The 8,265-nt window shown below is 35.4% G+C and overlaps 1 long non-coding RNA gene across 1 annotated transcript in view; it reads right to left on the minus strand.

The window, feature by feature from the left end:
- The window catches only part of LOC118170290, a 197,105-nt gene extending 190,006 nt beyond the window's left edge, over window positions 1-7,099 (minus strand). The window contains exon 1 of the long non-coding RNA XR_004752626.1: window positions 6,765-7,099. This is a non-coding gene — a long non-coding RNA (uncharacterized LOC118170290). The remainder of the gene's footprint in view (window positions 1-6,764) is intronic.
- Window positions 7,100-8,265: the final 1,166 nt, after the last annotated feature.

Here is an 8,265-nt window from a genome sequence, read left to right on the forward strand (position 1 = left end):
GGTATGTATAAAACAGTTAATCTCTAATCCCATTTAACAAGTCACTATTCACTTCACCGGAGGTCCAGACAACAATTTTTCCCTTCTATGACCCTAATTCTGTATGATGTGGCAGTACTGACTTTAGCAGAATTACTCTCAATTCACGGAGTTTTCTAGAAATAAAGAGTATAGTCAGGTCCATTAGAAATCACTAGAAAGGGGAGAATATTCTGAGCTTTAAATTTGTTGATTCACTGTACTGAAGTCTTTTAGAACTGCTGGGTTACAGGGAAGTCTATTGTGTGCTTACTGTTTTAGGCATTATTCTGCCTAAAGCATGTTTGCTAAAACTGCTGTTAGTAAAGTATACATCTCCACTTTTATATACATAATAAATATATATTAAAAACAAGCTGCTGTTTAAGAAAAGAGTCAGAAAAAATAATGTCAAGAAAATCATATAAATATCTCCCATCTAAAAGTAGTCTCCAAAATGCTACATGAACATAGGCTAGACAAAATGTTGAATGGTGCTTGTTAGAATCTGACTGACATATCAAACCCAGAAGAAGTGGGGGAGAAGAGGAATAGTTATCCATGGGAATTTGAGGGTTCCAGAGAGATTCTTATAATGTTAAGGTCCCCTGAAGAAGGTAGATACCTTTCCTGTTCATTTATGAGAAGACAGTCCTACCATTTTCTTTGATTTCACGGAATCAGTCTCACAAGAACCTAGCTAATAGAAATAAAGGTAAAATTATGATCACTAAATATCAAATCTTTCAATTTTTCAAAAATTTTCGACCATTGAAGAATATCATAAAATCCCAAGTATCTCATCAGCTTTGATTAACACAGGAAACAGTAACATTGGAGAGAGAATATACCACAGAGAGTAAAAAGGAAGGTAAAACTAAATCATTTGACTAGAGGTTAATCAGGCAGCAGATGTTAAAAATGTCTTTTAATCACTAAACAAAGAACTGATTGGCAATTTATTCTTCTTTATCTACAGATTTAAAAGATTGAAAACTAAATAAGAAGTCTAATATTATTATTGGGAGTACTGATTACATGTACTGATAATACATTTTTTTTGACTAAAAGTAACTAATCTCATTTTTTCCTTTCCTTACATTTCCTCATATAAAGTATTTTTACTTGAAGTAGATGTGTGGTTTGGCAGCTGTTGTCAAATATTACTGTAACATTACTGTCCTTTCCAAGGCCTTTTCACATAGGAAAAACAGATAGTATTATAGCCTCCACTGCCAGATTAACATATCCCATGATCTGTCTCAAATGTGAACTATTTCAGGAGGACTTTAATGATGTATACGTGCTTGGATTCATAAGTTTATAACACTTCCTATAACCACGAATATCCACTTTCTCATGACATAAATACATGCATTTTTTTAGCTAAGTAGCTACGTTCTACTAACTGATATTAATTGGCTTGTCTGAAATTCACCCAATGATGTGTGTGCATTCAACCAGCAGCAGCTATAAGTCTATAAATATTAATATAAATCATATTATGGGTAATTTCTCTCTTCCTTTTTCTTTTCCATTTTTGCTTTCAAGGTTTCTTTGACTGTGAAACGTTCACTAGAAGACCAACTAATAGACCAACATACAAAACACAGTCCTGAAGTTAATCAGTTCTAAAGCAAGTGACACAAATGAGATGTTGATCCCAGAAGGTGCTCAATGACAGAAGCTGAGTGCTATGTTGGTTCTTCAGAAGAATTGATGTTGAGAATAAATTGCTCCGTTATGACTATTTAGTCTTTTAAAGATGTATATTCATATTATTCGTATTATCAAGACTCATATTTTAGTTATTGCTTATTTGCCCAGGCTTCCACCTCCTTTGGGTGCCGACTAGTGCCCACACCTCCACTGCCTACCATAGGAACTGAATCAGAATTAAGTTAGTTTATTGTCCTTTTTCAATATTCATCAAGAATAATGTTGCAATTTTCTACTGTAAGATGAGGGAAGGCCAATTAAAACTATAGAAAGCAGACAGTGCTCAATTGTTCCAGGTAATAAGATATGCCTAACACTTGCCATCTGCACTGTGATTGTACTACTCACTATCAAATTACGTTTCATATAATACAATTAAAACAAAATTAAATCAAACTCCTTGTGTATTATCTCTATAGCAGTTATTCAAATTAGCCTGCTCACATGACTACTGGAAAGGAAAATATGTCAGTGCTGAGGACAGAGAGACTCAAAGAGGAAGATGGAAATATGGTAGGCAAGCAGTGATGCCATGAACCTCCACCTCTGAAAAGGATCAACAAAGTTCCTAAGTTATACTAGCACAAGGGAGCTATGCAAGAAATAAAGGTCTTATTCCCTGAATGTAAGAAGAGTATTACAGATCTGAAAATATTTTATGGCAGATGAATAACCCTGTAAAACTTCTAGATCTCATTAGTGAAAAGCAGTACTGAGACAGAGGGACTCTGAGATCCAGGAGAAATGTGTTTGCCGTCTGGATAGTTGAAAATTCAAGTACAAAAGATACAAGGAAAGGCTGTAAACAGACTAAACAGTAAGCATTTACTGTTTAGTCTGAAAAGGTTTCAGTTGTCACAGACTGGTATCTTGCTAGTGTACGTGTATATGACAGCCTTCTAAAGTGTTAATCAATAAAGCATTGCTTATGGAACATCTCAAGCCTCAGAAATTATATTCATATCATACAATTGATAATAGAAAGTGCAAGAACTTTGGTTAATGGTAGAAATGGATCCATGTGTTTCAGGAAGTCATGTAATGCCAGCACATAGATATAGGCCGAAAGTTCAAGTAGCACTATTTATATCTCAGCTGCACACCATGAATAATCTGAAATCCAGTCCTAGTATATCTGGGGGGAGGGTGTGTGTGTGGAAGGGGGGAAATAAATAATAGGAACATAATATTGCAGTTTTGAAAGAACCTCAGGAAGCATTTAGTGCAATTTGCTGCTCAAAACAGTGTCAGTGATGAGGTATGAAACCAAGTTGTTTAGAACTTGATCCTGTCTGGTCTTGAGAACTTCTGAGGAAGAGGACTAAACAGTCTCTCTGGGCAATCATCACATCTATGTGACAGTAGCAGAGAAAGGACTATAGCACCACTAAATGGGATTACATTTTTGTACTAAACTGAAGATATATTTGGCATGTGTGAGCCCTAAAGGATGTATACACCTAGACTGGGAACTTTGACATTGTCCGAAAAAAATCAGTATTCACTTTTGAGTGAATATTAGCAGTCTTGAGCTTTCAGGATAGACCACAGTGAAATCATAACTATTTGAGCTGATAACAATTTCTCCCTCAGAAGAGCATCCTGTTTGCAAATATCAACTTCCCAAAATTCCCCAAAAAGAAAGATCAGGTTTTACTAAGAAAAATTCATATTCCCTTTCCTGACAATATTGAGTACAATTTCATGTCTTTCATTTTTATTTCATGTTTCAGTTCCTTTGGGACTGAAGCGAAAAAAAATAATAATAATAACAAAAAATCAACAACAACAAACGAGATCAATGTTTTCAGCAGTAGAGTTCCATATGTGAATCTACCCCTGGATCTGCAAGGATCTGAAATTTGTGAAAGTCTACAGGCTAGTTTGGATATATATATATATATAAATAGTATATGGGTTAGTTGTGTGTTGTTTTTTGTTGTTGTTTTCCATCACCACCAGGAGCTGTGAAACTAGGCTTTCTAAAACACCTTTACCAAACTAAAGCATAGCTTTTGAGTTACAGCTTTGGGTGCTACAGAACATATTAAAGACCTTGTCTTTCAAAAAAAAAAAAAATAGTTGGATATTATACTATGAAAATAAATAGTATAGAAATAGTAAAAATCATCATAATCATCAATAGAATGAGTATCTCTCATGTGACCCAATATGCACCTGCCTTAAATAATTTGAAAAGCAAATGATAAATAGAAAATATGCAAAATAATTACAGGAATGTGTATGATGAGTTCAAGAACAACAACAAAAAATATTTCTGAATGTATTTTGGGATATAGTACTGTTCTTACTACTCTTTCAAAGCAGAAATATTGACTGTCATTATTCATCCTGCCAAACAACTTGCACTGGATGGTAGACAAGTACTGGAAAATCCAGAAGGAGGAGCATGACAATATATATCTTAATTGTATTGCAATGAAGAGGATATAATGGCAAAAAGAGGAAATTTAGGAGAGATTATTTTAATAAAATACATCTTAGGCAAATGACCCTTTCAAAAAAGCAAGATATGTCATTTGAGTATCTCTCTGTCATTATAGATTATGAGCAAAAACTCTCATTTGCCAAGTACCTGCAATTCATATTGGCTTCAGTAGTATTACTGAATACAGTCCTTAGCATTGATGAAAAATCTAGACATTCATTTGCAGCTGCATCAATATAGTTCTGGAGATGCTAGCTTCAGACAACACCAGGGTCTGAAAACATGACCTACATCCCATGTATTTTATCTGCAGAGACAGCAGATCAGCTCATATGCTACAGTTGTGACAGAAATTGCTCTTTCAGGATACGGATGTCTCTTCAAATGAATTAGACAAACATGGATTTTTGTAATAAAATTGGCTGTGATCTCATGCTATGATATTATGAAAGAAAAGTGGGAATACTGGAAGAGAAATATGTGACCTGGATATATGCAGATTATTGTTGACAGCAATTTGAACGACAGCACTGATAACTACAGTGTCGAGAATAGTTAGTTTTATCTGATTCTGGACTCTGTATAATTGCAGAGAAATATGATTATGGTGAGAATAATACTGAAAAAAATCAAAGTGGAAAAATACAGTTGTAGCGAGAAAATATATATGCCAGGTGGAGAAAGCTTCGCCTACAGAACTGAGTGTTAGAATATGCTAATAATAAAATTGTTAATGACTAAGTGAGCACAGTGTAGAAACTGCACTTACCTTATTTAGATGAAGTGACCGTGTAAAGTATGTTAACAGAATGCAGAAAGAGCAAAGAAGGTATAGAACACTAAAAATGAAAAAGCATGCTATGTCTGGGTATTCTGATTAACATAGAAACACAATGTACTACTACTAAGATACTTCAGAGAAAAAAAAAAAAAAAAAGAAAACTTCAAGTGAGTATGGAGACATTGGCACGAAAAAAAACTCATACTACTTTTTTTTCCCCCCTCTTCTCAGTGAAATTGGAATTTATTTCCTATGCTGAGTTCTGGGACACCATATCCAAAATTGTTGAGTTCACAGTTCAAGAAGGAAGGGTACAAAATCTGTGCAAAACTACAACATATCAGCACAAGGAAGGGAAGCAAAACAAAATCCATATTTATCTATTAAAATGAAAAATCTACAATCTGCCATAACAGTAGTGCCCAAATGAACACTTTATATGCTTCAAAACTGCTTGGTACTGATTCTAGAATGAACCTGTAATAGGAAGAAATTTGTGTGTGATTACTGATTGAAAACACATCTAGTCTGACATCGTCCAAAGGAGGTAAAGGTCCTCGCTGCACTTTGGTCACTCTCAAGGAGAAAATAAATAAATAAATAAATAAAATGAACCACACTCCTTCAGAGTATCTGCTGCACTTTTCTCCCCTGCAGCTGTGCCTCACTATCAGTTGCTGAGAAAAGGAAAAGAGGAGCTCTGGCTACCCTACTGTTTGCTAAGCTAGCAGCATATGGAAATGCTACCAGATCAGGAATTCAGCTGCTATGGCTTGATGCTAGGAAGAAGGCTGAGGAATAGCAATGAGCTTCTTGAGGTCATCTTGTGACCTCTCTGAAGTTAACCTTACCCATAGAGATGTACCATTTTTACACAGAGCTGGTTAGGAAGAGTGAGTCTATTCTGTGAGTGATTTTGATAATGTATGTTTTTATTTATGATTGCATAGAAATGCAGTTTGAAATTCTCTGTGAAAGGAAATTCTGCACAGAATGTGCTGGAGCTACATGCCCAGAAGATCGTAGCTCAGGCTAGCTCATCTCCTGGTTTTCTCTGAGGACACAAACCCTGTGTGCTGCAGTTGAAGTAGGAGCAATTTCAGCAAAACCATAAAGCCTGCAAGCTCAGGAAGCTCTACACTGCTTCTGTACTTTTCACCAGCATTAGATTGAGAGCCAGGAATCACATTAAGCCAGCTCCAAATACAAGGTGCATTCACCTTTCATTATTACTGATAAAAAGACATGCAGAATATGCAGACAAAAGAAATCCAAACTACAGTTTATCCAAGGGAAAAGCTAAGAAAAGGAAGGAATTTCACCTGACAAATGACAGTTTCATTACCCAATGTGTGAATATGCTGTAGACAAGGTAGGGGGAACTTGGGTACAAAGAGTAGTTTTAGAAATAGATGGGTCTAGTTAAATAAATAACTTACAGTCAATTATTTACCCTTTTCATACTCTAGCAATGAATGCATACAGATCAGAATTTGTTCCTTCTCCCAGTTCACTCCATTTTTGTTAAGCATACACTTCTGAAGAGACCAAACTTAAGCTGTGATCTAGTTATGATAGTTCTTACATGAACTATTATTCCAAAATATTATGCCTAAATTTGTTATGATGGAAGATGGATTACAGAAAAGTCACATATTTACCATCAGTTACACTTCCCTTGGTACAGAATAATTATTCACAAAAATACAGAGCAGGGTTCTGCTTTTGTATGCTGCTATAATTGCAGTATTGTATGAGGAAAAGAATAAATTAATAAAAGTACATTTTATGTCTTACCTAGTTATTACCAGTGTTCTGTCTGGAATGACAGCTGCCAGAATGACAGACATAGCAATATAATCCAACTAGAAAATCTTCAAGATGCACAGAACATGCTGGGGTCATTTCTGTCACTCTTAATTGGCCAGAGAGGGTCAGCAAGGAGTAATTGGAGGCACCCATTATTGGGCAAGAACCCAGGGAATCAGATGAGCATCTAAATAATGTAAACTCTCAAAGCAAGAGGACACACCAAAACTGTGGCTTAATATGAGGGAATGAAACCCTGTGGTGAGACAGAGAGATATTGAAAGAGTCTCTCAGAGGAAGAAGTGGAAGCCTCATTGCTTGAATAATTTAAATCCTAAATGAATAATACAAACACAAATATACTGAAGGGAACAATCCACTGGCAGGATATAAAGTAGATGGATATATTGATGCTTTTTGTATTTCTGTTTTCATGACCTGTACGTACTACTTCCAAAACAATCTTAAGTCATGAGGTTTTGAATCCCTAGGCATTCCAATGTAGCATGTAGTAAGAGTAACATATACTTTAGAATAACAAGCTTAACTTTTCACAAATCCTTCCAGAGAGAGTTACCTGCTATCTTAGTTTCTTGCCAAGTGACATTACCTTTATCAGCCTAAAAGATTAAGCTCACAGAAGTTCTGCAATTAAAGATTTTGCATTTATAATTCATATTCTTGCCAAGTCACAGTCCCTCAGAGATGGAATTCCACACAAAACATATCCCAAAACAAAATCCCAAATAACTTTTTTTTTTTTTTTTTTTTTGAGGGGGAAAGGAGGCAGGGGAACATGACACAAGACTACTGAGGGTCAGCTAGCTACAAATTTAACAAGAAGCTTATAACCACATTTTAGAGCATAATAGGGTACAGACACTTCTTTTGTCATTTTGCAATATTAAATACTTGATATCTTTTCTCCTATTGAAACATCTGAAGTCCTGAATACCAATGAGAACCACACGCAAACATGGCGAAGAAGTAAACCTTTAGGCCAAAGAGAAATTACATTTATGCAATTTCATTAATATCAATGGTCTTGCTAGAAATAAGAGCTTTTTTTTCAGAGAAAAACAAAAGAGATATATAAAATAACCATATTCAAACATAACTTAAGGTGAATTTTGCAACAATAATGAAGTATTTCTATTTCACTATGTAGGCAGCTGTGTAGGCTACATGGCTGTAGGATTATGAAAGACTTACTGGTCCTGGAGTATCAGCACAGTGCAAGTATAGAAAAGCTACTCATAGAAAGAGCCAGATCTAGCAGCAGAAACCACTGCCACATACACCCTAAAATCTTCTCAGCAGCGCCAGTAGAGATTTGCTGTTTTGCTGCTAACAATTTTCAAACAGCTGATTTTTATCTTCTCCAACAGAGGTAATTTGGCAGGCTGTTGTCCCAGGTAACTGCATACTTTACCTGTAGGCCTAAATCCCAGCCAGCCATAACCTAATTGACTATCATTATTACTATAAG

The sequence above is a fragment of the Oxyura jamaicensis genome, chromosome 7 (genome assembly GCF_011077185.1).
Source record: "Oxyura jamaicensis isolate SHBP4307 breed ruddy duck chromosome 7, BPBGC_Ojam_1.0, whole genome shotgun sequence".
Lineage (NCBI taxonomy): Eukaryota > Metazoa > Chordata > Aves > Anseriformes > Anatidae > Oxyura > Oxyura jamaicensis.